The sequence below is a fragment of the Cydia fagiglandana genome, chromosome Z, assembly GCF_963556715.1.
Source record: "Cydia fagiglandana chromosome Z, ilCydFagi1.1, whole genome shotgun sequence".
NCBI lineage: Eukaryota > Metazoa > Arthropoda > Insecta > Lepidoptera > Tortricidae > Cydia > Cydia fagiglandana.
In genome coordinates this window covers 26,215,971-26,230,577 of record NC_085959.1, presented here as the reverse complement: position 1 = coordinate 26,230,577, position 14,607 = coordinate 26,215,971, and the positions used below count along the sequence as shown (strand labels likewise).

The 14,607-nt window shown below is 36.9% G+C and overlaps 1 long non-coding RNA gene across 1 annotated transcript; it reads right to left on the bottom strand.

Moving 5' to 3' along the window:
- Positions 1-11,998: 11,998 nt before the first annotated feature.
- On the bottom strand, positions 11,999-13,793 carry LOC134678935 (uncharacterized). The gene is made up of 3 exons (XR_010100265.1): positions 13,755-13,793; positions 12,178-12,208; positions 11,999-12,086 (listed from the first exon to the last, which is right to left on the bottom strand). It is a non-coding gene; the product is annotated as an uncharacterized LOC134678935 (long non-coding RNA).
- Positions 13,794-14,607: the final 814 nt, after the last annotated feature.

Here is a 14,607-nt window from a genome sequence, read left to right as displayed (position 1 = left end):
TAGTTTTCTAAGTATACAAATTGTTTATAGTTAGCTCACCTTTGGACTGAAAAAGATAAAGCACAAAAGTTTTACACATATTTCCTGCACATAAATAATCAACGTGATTTTATATCTAGGTACATCACCTCCCGGGGCTAATAGTCAGCGTTAGACCGTTGGGTGGTATGAAATATGTATTATACACGGTGTCTCGGTCAAAATTGATCAGACAGAGGAATATGTATTAAATTACGATGTATTTAAACAGCTATGGTATATTAGTAGACGTGTAGGTATAGTGCGATGAATTCTATCGACAATTCACCCCCATAGTTACCTATTTTTCTCCCAATTTTACTTGTTTGGTAGCCAATATTTTTTTACATAAGTTTGTAGAGCGAAGGACATTAGTAGGTTCGGTTGACTACGTTAAGTACTAAGTTAGCTGAGGCATTTTTTTACCTGAGCCGGTAGTTTCGTTTAGGATTTATCTTATTTAGTATGTCAATGATCAATTTCTTTGCTTCGCTGTCCCTCACCTGGAAATGAATTTTATGATGGTAAAAAATCATTGTTTTTGTTCATAATGTTACCAATTAATAAAAATGGTTAAAATTAATTCAAATTTACCGAGTCTAAACTAACAGGTACGAGATAAAATCTGAAATCATACAAAACATTAATAGGCATTGTACATTACCAAAGGAATTATACCTTATCCATCGATTCATCCACCCCATATCATATTCATGTATCAAAGATACCTAAGTTCTCTAAATTGAGTAGCTATATTAGTTTTAAATAATTTTCTTTTTAGATTTAGCTATGAAAATCAGTAAAATTAATGAAGTAAAATCCATTATTTCCTTCTTCGACATATAGGGTCACTTTTACCCCTTTTTTAACCGACTTCCAAATCCCAAAGGAGGAGGTTATCAATTCGGTTGTACGTTTTTTATTTTTATTTTTTTTATTTTTTATGTTTGTTACTCCATATCTCCGTCATTACTGGACCGATTTTGAAAATTATTTTTTTGATTGTATGTATATGCATACAGATTGGTCCCGTTTTTGTCAAAATCCAGTTCTGATGATGGGATCCATGAGAAATCGAGGGAACTCCTCAAATTTTAAAGGCATGCGTATAGAGATTTTTGCATTTTCATCAGAAAATCAAGCATTTTCATTAAAAACTGTCGCATTTGATGAAGTGGAACTGCTGATGATGATCAGAACGGAACTCTTCAACGACGCATAGTTCACGTTTGGCGATTTGTCCTCTTCGTTATGTTTGTTAAGCAAGTTTAGTTTTTAAGCCACATTTCTGTCAAGCTCGAGTTCTGATGATGGGATCCATAAGGAATCGAGGGAACTCCTCAAATCTTAAAGGCATACGTATATATTTTTTTGTATTTTCATCATAAAATCAAGCATTTACATTAAAAACTGTCGCATTTGATGAAGTGGAACTGCTGATGATGATCAGAACAGAACTCTTCAACGACGCATAGTACATGTTTGGTGATTTCGAATTTCGATTTTGACTTGGACTGGGACTCGGACTCGGACTCGGGCCCGGACTCGGACCCGGACTCGGACCCGGATTCGGACCCGGACCCGGACCCGGACCCGGACTTGGACCGGGACTCGGACCCGACTCTGACTCAGAGATCCGGACCTTGACCCGGAAAACCATGATACCTAAACTAAATAAACCACTATGATTACCTACCATAAAATGTGGGTATGATGATGCCAAACCCCTCCCGCTCAAACTCCCGTACACCGCACCGCATGCGCCGTTAAGTGGGTTAGGTTAGATTTGAACTGCGATCCTCACAGAACCGAACAAAAGTGGGTTAGGTTTGGTTAGAACTGCGAGTCTTACAGAAACGAAATGCTACTAGAAAAGTGGGTTTGATTAGGTTCGAACTGCGATCCTTACAGAACCGAACTGCTATCAGAGAAGTGGGTTAGGTTAGGCTAGAACTACGACCCTTACGGAAACGAAATGCTACTAGAAAGTACTGGTTTTACCTCCTTTTCTACATAGTGCACCATCTACCATAATCTTTCACCGGGCCCCATAGACGTCGGTTTTTTTTTCTTAAAAATTATATTACGTGAGTCTTCGTGCCTTCTATCACTAACTTGCAAATAGTCCATTTATTACCTAACAATCAGTACAAACGAAACTTAACTTGGATTTTGGATGTGTTGTCGTCAAATCTGTAGGCCTTTTCACCTAAAAATTAAATACATACACAGTTCAGATCAGAATCTTTTTTGCTTAAAACATGGTCAATATATACAGGGTGATTCCGGGGTCGTGGAGCAAGCGATCAAGGCATGATACACAAGCCCATACTGAACAACTTTTACTATGGGACCAACTCCGAAATCGCGAAAAAAAAAATTGGTAGTTTCATACATTTCGGCCGATCACATGTTGTCGTGTTCTATGGGAAGGCCAGTTTTTTTTCGCGATTTCGGATTTGGTCCCATAGTAAAGCCAGCGATCAAGGCATAATACAGTGATCGGCCGAAATGTATGAAACTACTATGTATAAAAATACTATGTATGAAACTACCAATTTTTTTTTCGCGATTTCGGAGTTGGTCCCATAGTAAAAGTTGTTCAGTATGGGCTTGTGTATCATGCCTTGATCGCTTGCTCCACGACCCCGGAATCACCCTGTATATATAAATAAATATACAAGAATTGCTCGTTTAAAGGTATTATTATTATAAATATAGATTATAATTTTATTTAAATTAGCTACCTAGCTAGCTTTCCAACATGGCTGTGCAATGTACTTACCTACTTAATAAGATTAATTTTAAGTATAAGTGTATGTTTAAAAATAAATTGCTGTGCCCTTACAGACTCTGGTATTCATTTTAATATCATTATGAGGAATAATTATGTTTTAATTTCAAACACACATATTTACAGCGTAGACTTTAAACTGTAGATATTTATAGTATGTTTCTAAACAGCTCAGTTTTTTTTTATTTTATAAAAAACACTTTAAATTAGTATTAAGCTTAAAAATGAGTAGGTCGTACTAGTCAAGAAGGCGGTAAACATGCGTTATGCGGCGTTCTAACTTAGTTCGGAAGTAGAAACTAGGTAAAAACGCCGTATATGTCACATGCTGCCTTTTTGCTTAGTACCGATGAATAATTCGCACTTGAGATCCTAAGTTAAAAGACCCTATAGCAGCTATTCGGCCTTTTTGGTTAGTATACTAGGAAACATTGGGTTCTTGGGCAATTTGGGCCTAAAAATTGAATGGTCACATATAAAGCAACTTAATGATATTCCATTTGGGGAACAACTTGTTCCTTCAATAAAGAAAAATATTTTCTGTTTTGTATGAATATGCGGCTTATCTAGCATGCCTTAAGCTGTTTGAAATTCGAGAAAACAATGTAGTATGACATGTCTGCCAAAAATACGGCATCCCTAAGACGACGGTACTAGACCGAATACATGGGAAAACTACTAGTGATTTATAGAAACGAGGGCCAGATCTAAATGTGGGTTCCAAAATCTGTCTAAGGGTGGGTTATCAATGAATAAAAAAAAATCCGCTCCCATTTCCTCAGTAGCTTGGAGAGATCATTATGAAATGCGTGAACGGTTAAAAAAATTGAAACATAAAGAGAAAATTAGAACGCATCGAAAAACAACGAGCAAAAATATTAAAGGAAAGTAATTTGGATCATAAGCGAGGATGAACAGCAAAAACAAGACAAAGGAGTGCACAAGATCTACATTACCGGCCAAGAATCACGCTTAAGGGTTCTAAAATAAAATCACATGACTCCAATAGCTACATCTCGAAAGATACGATGTTCAGAATGTGATGATGATTCTGACGTAGAAGAAGACGACGATAAATACATTGGTTGTGACTTCTGTACTCGGTGGTACCACCTTAAGTTCACAGTATTTCAATTTCAAGGACGAATGTATAAATGTTAGTATTGATACAGATAGTGTCGAGGATCAGTAATTTTATTTTATAATTATTAAGGCCTATGTTTATTCTGCATAAAATAACTAAAACTTGAGGTTGTCGCTATCTCTGAAGTATAAAAAAAATATGTAGTTATTTATTTATAAGCCTTTATGAACAAGTTAGAACCTAAGTATTATTTTGGAAAATGAATTACTATTACATACGAGGGCTGCTACTTATGTATCCGGAATCCGGGATAATAACATTTTTAAACGCTTTATCTGACCTCCATGGCAAAATTTAAACTTTTTAAAATACGGGCCGCATTATTTTTTTTTGTTATTTGCGCTAGTCTTTTGTTTTTGGCGGGATTTAAAAAGTCATCTCGCTGTAAGAATGGAACTCACTCGTGAAAATATTCGTGCCATGATTTAAGATTTTCGGCGTGGTTTAACGCAACAACAGTGTATAGATCAATTAAGTTCGACTTTTGGTGATGAAGCTCCATCTAAAACCACTGTGTACCACTGGTTTAGTGAGTTCAATCGTGGTCGTAGTATGCTCACGGACGAAGTTAAGGAAGGTCGCCCAAAATCAATCGTTGTACCACAAAATATTGAAGCTGTGCGAAAACTTGTAATACATGACCGTCATGTTACGTATCGCGAGATAGAGGCGACTCCGGCATATGTATGACGAGCATCAATAAAATATTACTATGAACATTTAGCTGTGAAAAAAATTTGTTCGCGTTGGATCCCGCACAACTTAACTAAGGATCAAAAAGAGGCTCGCGTCGAATGGTGCAAGAAAATGTTGAATAAATATAACCGTGGTGACTCAAAAGCTGTTTTTAATATCTACACAGGTGACGAATCCTGGATCTATGCGTATGATCCCGAAACTAAACAACAATCAACAGTGTGGGTGTTTCGAAATGAACCGAACCCTACGAAAGTTACTCGTGCAAAAAGCACCTTGAAGCAAATGGTGGCCTGTTTTTTTGGTATTAATGGTCATGTGGCTACGGTTCCACTTGAGAATCGTAAAACAGTTAATTCGGAGTGGTACACGACCATTTGTTTGCCGGAACTATTTGAAGAAATACGTAAAAACAACTAGCGACGCAGAATCATTCTTCACCATGACAATGCCAGCTGTCATACATCAAAAGAAACAACTCGATTTTTGGAAGGTCAAAATATAGAATTAACGGGTCATCCTCCGTACAGCCCTGACTTGGCACCCAATGATTTTTATTTATTTCCTTATGTGAAGAATAAACTACGTGGTCAACGATTTTCTACCCGTGAAGATGCCGTCGACGCGTTCAAACACCACATTTTGGAGATACCTAAGTCAGACTGGAAAAAGTGCTATAATAATTGGTTTCTACGTATGCAAAAATGTATCGATCATCACGGAGAATATTTTGAAAAACAATAAAACCATATTTAGTCATATAAGTTTGTTTATTTCTTATATTCCGGATACATAAGTAGCAGCCCTCGTACATGTAAAGAATCCGAACTATTTGTATAACTACAAAAAAATAAAACCTATTTTTTATCCGCTAATTTTGTGTATCGCCATCGTTATTAATCAATTTCGTCTATATGCGTACTAGTTATCGGTGAGCAGGTTATGTGACTCTAAGTGTAAGGCCTGAGTGGACGCTCGGAGCTGAGCGTTAGGCGGGGCGTGCAGCGTGGCGTCGGGTTCACAAGTGATTTGAGCAGCGTGCACTAGGCCGCTCCTATACCTTTGCATTTGTTTAACATGAACGCCGCGCGCCCCGCCCCGCTGCACGCCCAACTCGAGCGTCCACTCAGACTCAGGATAAAATATCTTCGAGATCATGGGTACGATATTATGGGTCGGTAATTATTCACACTGTCCCTCTCCCCTGTACCCTCAGCCGGCCTAGCCAAGATGACAATCGCTATCGCTTCGACAACGAAATGCTTTGTGTCTCTCTATCACTCTTCCTTATTAGTGCGACAGTGACAGTTGCGTTTCGATCGCTACGGATCGTCAGCGATCGACATGTTGGCTACGTGGCCAGGTAAGATACCGGGCAGACTCAGGTATTTTTTAGCACATTTGGGTAAGTACCGCTTTGAAACATAGTGTTTAGACCACTAAAATGTCAGCAATACCCGGCCAAAATTAACATTATAACGGCTTAAAATTATATTTAGTGACAAGTCACTGGCCCAATATTACAGGGTTTCACTTTTATCGAACTGAAATTGAACATTGTCATAGTGACATAAAGTCGAATTTCAACTACCTTGAAAATGTAACAAAGAACTTTGTAAATTTTTTTTGCTTGTTTCTGTCTAATTTGTTATTAGGATTGGCCAATTACATGTGGTGGCCTACAAGTAACTATAGAAATCACCCTTTTTGTATCATAATTTTATTTTCACGCCACTGTTCGGAAATGTAGCAATAGATGGTCTAAAACCAAGCTGTAGCACCTGAACCTGAAGTAGGCAATAGCTGTAGCACCGGAACCATCACTACTACAATGTTTCATTGTTATCATCATCTGTCATTGGTGACAGTTCGCTACAGCAATGAATATCATTTAAAACATAATAAAACAATAAATAGTCTTTTTTTGCGCAACTTTTTCCTTCAAAAATAAAATTAGGTTATTTATAGAACCAATTTCTTGTTTAAAAAAAAAGAAATGACAAAACCATTCACTTCATTTTTTTTTAACAATTATCCATTCAGTTCACGCTTAAGGCGTTTCTGACTTTTGTAGCTGTTTGTGGTTTTTTTAGCAAATCGCTTCTAATTTTAGAGTCGGTTTGAAGCAAATAACAGAAAAACGCCTCTTAAAAGTGGTAAAAAAAGTAAAAAAGGCGGGATCTGAAAATACTTACTGAATTGGATAGTGTAAATTATGTTTGACTAAAAAATATAAGAAACGCGTATCTACGCTCGCTATAAAAATTAGTTCTTCTAGTGAAGAAAATGATATTCTTACGCTGACGCCTACCGAAATTCAAGAGACAGCACAGGCAGTGGCTAGTAATTTGCTACCAGAGAAATCGCGGGCTAGTACTTATAGTTATGTAAATGTTTTCTTATTTCCTCGCAGTAGTCGTGAAAAGCACTATGTAATGCCTCGGCCGGAAACGCTAAAGATGGACTCGTATTATTCGAGGGCCTCCACTAACGTGTCGGCCCTCGAACTCACTCGTCCATCTTTTAGCGGTTTTCCGTCCTCTCCTACAATGTACTATACAATGCCATTGTTCCGCACCAAAGATGTGTCAGAATTTACTTCTTACGGGCGGGACAGGATACTAGAACAAATCATACTTTAACCTCATTGAAATACCACCAGTTTCGGGGAACTTTATTGGTATCCGGTGGTATTAACTCCGATAATTCTGGTTTATTTGAGTTTAATTTTATGTGGTCAAACGAGTTCTAAAACAAACAAAATAATGATTGTTTAGTTAGTTAAATGGAATACTACAATGTGAAAAAAGAAATTGTAATGTTTTTGTCGAGTCTTTTTAATTATTTTTATCAACTTCTCCAATTTCCTTATTACTCATTTACTATTCATTAATAATAACCAACATAATATTTAAAACTAATAATAAACTAAACGAGTAATATGCGCCTACCTCCACCCTGCATCGTACCCACAGCATTCCCTCGCTGCACTGCAATTGAGATCTGTTCAACCAGGTACGATTCAGAGCGGGGGTCGCAGTCCCTCTACCGTAGACGCCTCCCCAGTTCACCAATCAGCGCCTTCTCCAATTAGTAATATGTTGTACCAGATTAGGTATATGTGCAATGTGTTTGGACAGCTATGGAAGGTGGACACGTTGCCTACGTTTAACACATTAGCTGCGTTACGAGAATCATATGGTATTTGAGTTTTCGCTGGTGCGTCAGCTACTTACTAGGTGGGTTTTCTATGTTCCCGTATAAGCACGAAAAAGATAACTATGTAGTTACACTCCCGATATTCTTACTTCAAGTTCTTGTTGTTCCTTGCATAAAAAAATGCACGGGAACGGGAAGTATTTCTGCGTAACGCACTGAAAGACTACCATTCCTACCTATTTTGACCTATTTTGTTTTTGGTGTGACACGGGCACTATACATATTTAGCCGTACCTTGTCACCCCGTACCGCACGAAAGGCTTAGATTTTGGTCATATCATAGGTCGCGCAATGTTCAGGTTTTCTCATCGAAACGACCTTTCATTGATGGCACAATAATTTATATTGAAAATTACCTACTCAATTTGTTGGTTGTTTATAATTTTATGTGAATGACATACATTTTTTACTTTGGAAGGTAGGAACTTATTACATGTAAGTAACCTATACCTACTAGTGAATATTTTATATACTTTTGTGATCCAAAACTTCGTGTTTTTGTTTTTTCTAGATGATGATATCGGGGTCCTTCGGTTACTTTTTTTAATTGCAGGATCATCGTAGTCTCTCTCATTAATACTTCTCTCTAACCCGATCCCGGTTATTTTAGAGTTCTGTAATAATTACAAAATAGTTATTGGTCTGACAAGGGAGCAATTTATTATTTGTCTAACTGTCCTGCTAATTTTTAAACCCGAGGTTCCAAATATTCTAAATATGGTTAAATTTTTGGAATCTTGAGCATAAGGAGGGTTACATTACGAGGGTTTCAAGACACGAGAGGAGAACGAACATTGCAGCCGAGCAATAAACTTAAGCGCACGTTCCCGACAACTAGACGTCCTATAGTGCTTTTCTCAAACATACAAGAAATAAATAAAAGTAAAACTCCACGAAATCAAAGTTTTATTTATAGAAAAAACTAAAAGTAAATTACACACAAAATATAACTAACCCGTATATCTTCATCACACGTATTATCTATACTTATTAGACACGTGTCGTGCTGTATTTTTATTACCTGCATATTTTTATGTACCTATGTTTGATTTTTTCGCTTGCCTTAAGCATGAAGTACCTACGTATAATTCAGTTCTTTAAAATATGCCACAAAAACTGTTTTTGATAAACTGTGGGCTTTATTATTACTTTTTCAAATAATAAAATTTTCATAAGCAACCATTAACGTCAACTCTGTTTACGCTGTCAATTCCAACTCCTACGATTACAATTAATATTAATATTAATATAATTTTTACGTCGGTATTTTCGTCGTAACTCACATTGAATAACAATACAAATACAAAACAAAATTAAAAAATTTCTTCTTTGTCTCCAACAATTAATTTTCTCCTAACAGGTTGAGTTTGGGCAGCTAAAAAAAATATGTGTCCGTTATTTTAGACTACTCTATAACATATATCAAAATACTTAAATCAAATCGGAGTCGGACAGTTGGGTACCCTTCCTTGTGAGAATAACATATGACTGAGTCATGTACCTAACTTTATTTTGTTGCCGATGGCGTCAAGCAGAACTCCTTTAGCATGACTGACACAACCAAAACCTTGCCTACATATCACTATTGTTTCTTAACTCACCGGAGTTACGCAAGACTGATGGCCGATGAATCATGTAGGTACAATCGTTTTTAAATTCATACAAAATAAGCCACGCGTATGTCATGTAACTCAACTTAATTACGAGCATAGTCTAATAAAACATGGTCTTCTCTTCCCAGAGAGACACAAGCCTACGTCACAATAACATGGCCGCTATATATAGCGCTATCGCATATTATCATATAGATAGCGCTGTCGCATGATGACGTAGGCTTGTGTCAGTCAGGTGACCCAGAAAAGACGGGAAGAGAGTACCAGGCGGAGTATATTATTATGCCATAATTACGAGTAGGTACATGAGTGAGTCAGGTGACAAGTAAATAAAAGTCACTAATTACTAAAAAAATATTAAATATAAAAACTTTTTACAAATAAAGAAAACCGACTTCAAAATGGATGAAATAAAATATTATCCTTTTTAAGTCTATGCATAAAGTACGTTCATTGTCGTCGTGTAAGGCAATCCAACGTACATCCTTATCGAATCGCACCAAAATCATGGTATGCTTCAAAAGTTGGCTTGGCACCGACTTCAAACATATCAGTTGGTAACGCATAGACTTAAAAGGATAATATTTTATTTCATCCTTTTTGAACTCGGTTTTCTTTTTTTTGTAAAAAGTTTTTATTTTTAGTTTTACGCATTGTTAAGAGCGCGACGCATGGATGAAAAACAACATTATGATTAACACTAAATTCGTGCAGTACCTACTTTAATAAATATGTAATCAGGAATTTTCTCGAGTCCGTCTGGGAAATTATAATTCCTGTCACTACACAAAATCCATCCTCCACCCCGCCACTGACCCAATCCCTCAACCCCCCCATCACTCTACCTCACAGCGCATCAACCCCTGATCCATGAACCCCTCGACCCTGAACCAGCAGCCCTTCAACCGCCATTCCCCGACCCCTTAACTCCTAAACCCTAACCCCCGATCAGTAGCCTTACCAGCTTACCAAGAGTTTGAAATTGATTTATTCGCTAGCGTGTGTGTAACTTACTTTCTTTGCATCTCGCTCGTACTGGCATATTGGTGCGAGCGAGATGCACAAAAAGTAAGTTACGAAGAAGTTAGCAATGTCATATGTCAAACTCGTGGTAAGGCTACACTTGCATTACATCAAATTGGCGGTTTTCGGAAGCAAATGCTAGAGTTACTTTAGAAAACACCGAAATCACTTTACACGTGCCTTTAAAAACTGAGGAGTTCCCTCAATTCCTCATGGATTCCATCATCAGACCAGAACCAAAAATAATACGGAGACACCTTGGAGGTAACTCCTTCCAAACAAAAAAAGAATTACTCAAATCGGATCACAGATCGCTGAACATACTACATTTAAAAATCATCATCATTATCTTCAAAACAATCATCATCATCAGGTTTACTTCATCAAAGTGGTGGTTTTCGGGAGAAAATGCTCGAGTTGCTTAAGAAAATACCCAAATCACCATGTATGTGCCTTTAAAAATTGAGGAGTTCCCATCATCAGAACAGAACCAAATTAAAATGGGACTAACTCGGGGGTAGCTCCTTTCAAACAAAAAAAGAATTACTCAAATCGGACTACGGCTGTCGGAGTAATCGGTGAACGTACATAGAAAAAAAAAAAACAACCACAACCGAATACAGAACCTCCTCCTTCTATGTAATGGAAGTCGGTTAAAAAATCAACCTTATTGAAGTATTTATATGGTTCACTATGGCTATTAACTTGTGGTAGTACTTAGTGAGTTTTGCTTGTCACCTGACGATATAGTGTACATAGAAGAGTTGGAGATGCGAAACTCGAATAAAATGAAAACTATTCAATTATGTGGGAAATAAATTAAGACCTTATTCAGTGACCATATCACTCACGTTAACCAAAATAGCATTTGAATCATTAAAACTTTAAACGTAATTATCTCGAAACTCATGTTTTAAAGTCACATGTGTTGCGCGTGACACGACAGGACACCGATAGACAGACGTGGTGGAATTATAAGGTTTATCTATACTTATTAGACTCCTACTTATATAATTATAGGGTAACGTGGTCAGTAAAGTTACCCTAAAAAGCCACTTTAGTTTTCTAAGTATACAAATTGTTTATAGTTAGCTCACCTTTGGACTGAAAAAGATAAAGCACAAAAGTTTTACACATATTTCCTGCACATAAATAATCAACGTGATTTTATATCTAGGTACATCACCTCCCGGGGCTAATAGTCAGCGTTAGACCGTTGGGTGGTATGAAATATGTATTATACACGGTGTCTCGGTCAAAATTGATCAGACAGAGGAATATGTATTAAATTACGATGTATTTAAACAGCTATGGTATATTAGTAGACGTGTAGGTATAGTGCGATGAATTCTATCGACAATTCACCCCCATAGTTACCTATTTTTCTCCCAATTTTACTTGTTTGGTAGCCAATATTTTTTTACATAAGTTTGTAGAGCGAAGGACATTAGTAGGTTCGGTTGACTACGTTAAGTACTAAGTTAGCTGAGGCATTTTTTTACCTGAGCCGGTAGTTTCGTTTAGGATTTATCTTATTTAGTATGTCAATGATCAATTTCTTTGCTTCGCTGTCCCTCACCTGGAAATGAATTTTATGATGGTAAAAAATCATTGTTTTTGTTCATAATGTTACCAATTAATAAAAATGGTTAAAATTAATTCAAATTTACCGAGTCTAAACTAACAGGTACGAGATAAAATCTGAAATCATACAAAACATTAATAGGCATTGTACATTACCAAAGGAATTATACCTTATCCATCGATTCATCCACCCCATATCATATTCATGTATCAAAGATACCTAAGTTCTCTAAATTGAGTAGCTATATTAGTTTTAAATAATTTTCTTTTTAGATTTAGCTATGAAAATCAGTAAAATTAATGAAGTAAAATCCATTATTTCCTTCTTCGACATATAGGGTCACTTTTACCCCTTTTTTAACCGACTTCCAAATCCCAAAGGAGGAGGTTATCAATTCGGTTGTACGTTTTTTATTTTTATTTTTTTTATTTTTTATGTTTGTTACTCCATATCTCCGTCATTACTGGACCGATTTTGAAAATTATTTTTTTGATTGTATGTATATGCATACAGATTGGTCCCGTTTTTGTCAAAATCCAGTTCTGATGATGGGATCCATGAGAAATCGAGGGAACTCCTCAAATTTTAAAGGCATGCGTATAGAGATTTTTGCATTTTCATCAGAAAATCAAGCATTTTCATTAAAAACTGTCGCATTTGATGAAGTGGAACTGCTGATGATGATCAGAACGGAACTCTTCAACGACGCATAGTTCACGTTTGGCGATTTGTCCTCTTCGTTATGTTTGTTAAGCAAGTTTAGTTTTTAAGCCACATTTCTGTCAAGCTCGAGTTCTGATGATGGGATCCATAAGGAATCGAGGGAACTCCTCAAATCTTAAAGGCATACGTATATATTTTTTTGTATTTTCATCATAAAATCAAGCATTTACATTAAAAACTGTCGCATTTGATGAAGTGGAACTGCTGATGATGATCAGAACAGAACTCTTCAACGACGCATAGTACATGTTTGGTGATTTCGAATTTCGATTTTGACTTGGACTGGGACTCGGACTCGGACTCGGGCCCGGACTCGGACCCGGACTCGGACCCGGATTCGGACCCGGACCCGGACCCGGACCCGGACCCGGACTTGGACCGGGACTCGGACCCGACTCTGACTCAGAGATCCGGACCTTGACCCGGAAAACCATGATACCTAAACTAAATAAACCACTATGATTACCTACCATAAAATGTGGGTATGATGATGCCAAACCCCTCCCGCTCAAACTCCCGTACACCGCACCGCATGCGCCGTTAAGTGGGTTAGGTTAGATTTGAACTGCGATCCTCACAGAACCGAACAAAAGTGGGTTAGGTTTGGTTAGAACTGCGAGTCTTACAGAAACGAAATGCTACTAGAAAAGTGGGTTTGATTAGGTTCGAACTGCGATCCTTACAGAACCGAACTGCTATCAGAGAAGTGGGTTAGGTTAGGCTAGAACTACGACCCTTACGGAAACGAAATGCTACTAGAAAGTACTGGTTTTACCTCCTTTTCTACATAGTGCACCATCTACCATAATCTTTCACCGGGCCCCATAGACGTCGGTTTTTTTTTCTTAAAAATTATATTACGTGAGTCTTCGTGCCTTCTATCACTAACTTGCAAATAGTCCATTTATTACCTAACAATCAGTACAAACGAAACTTAACTTGGATTTTGGATGTGTTGTCGTCAAATCTGTAGGCCTTTTCACCTAAAAATTAAATACATACACAGTTCAGATCAGAATCTTTTTTGCTTAAAACATGGTCAATATATACAGGGTGATTCCGGGGTCGTGGAGCAAGCGATCAAGGCATGATACACAAGCCCATACTGAACAACTTTTACTATGGGACCAACTCCGAAATCGCGAAAAAAAAAATTGGTAGTTTCATACATTTCGGCCGATCACATGTTGTCGTGTTCTATGGGAAGGCCAGTTTTTTTTCGCGATTTCGGATTTGGTCCCATAGTAAAGCCAGCGATCAAGGCATAATACAGTGATCGGCCGAAATGTATGAAACTACTATGTATAAAAATACTATGTATGAAACTACCAATTTTTTTTTCGCGATTTCGGAGTTGGTCCCATAGTAAAAGTTGTTCAGTATGGGCTTGTGTATCATGCCTTGATCGCTTGCTCCACGACCCCGGAATCACCCTGTATATATAAATAAATATACAAGAATTGCTCGTTTAAAGGTATTATTATTATAAATATAGATTATAATTTTATTTAAATTAGCTACCTAGCTAGCTTTCCAACATGGCTGTGCAATGTACTTACCTACTTAATAAGATTAATTTTAAGTATAAGTGTATGTTTAAAAATAAATTGCTGTGCCCTTACAGACTCTGGTATTCATTTTAATATCATTATGAGGAATAATTATGTTTTAATTTCAAACACACATATTTACAGCGTAGACTTTAAACTGTAGATATTTATAGTATGTTTCTAAACAGCTCAGTTTTTTTTTATTTTATAAAAAACACTTTAAATTAGTATTAAGCTTAAAA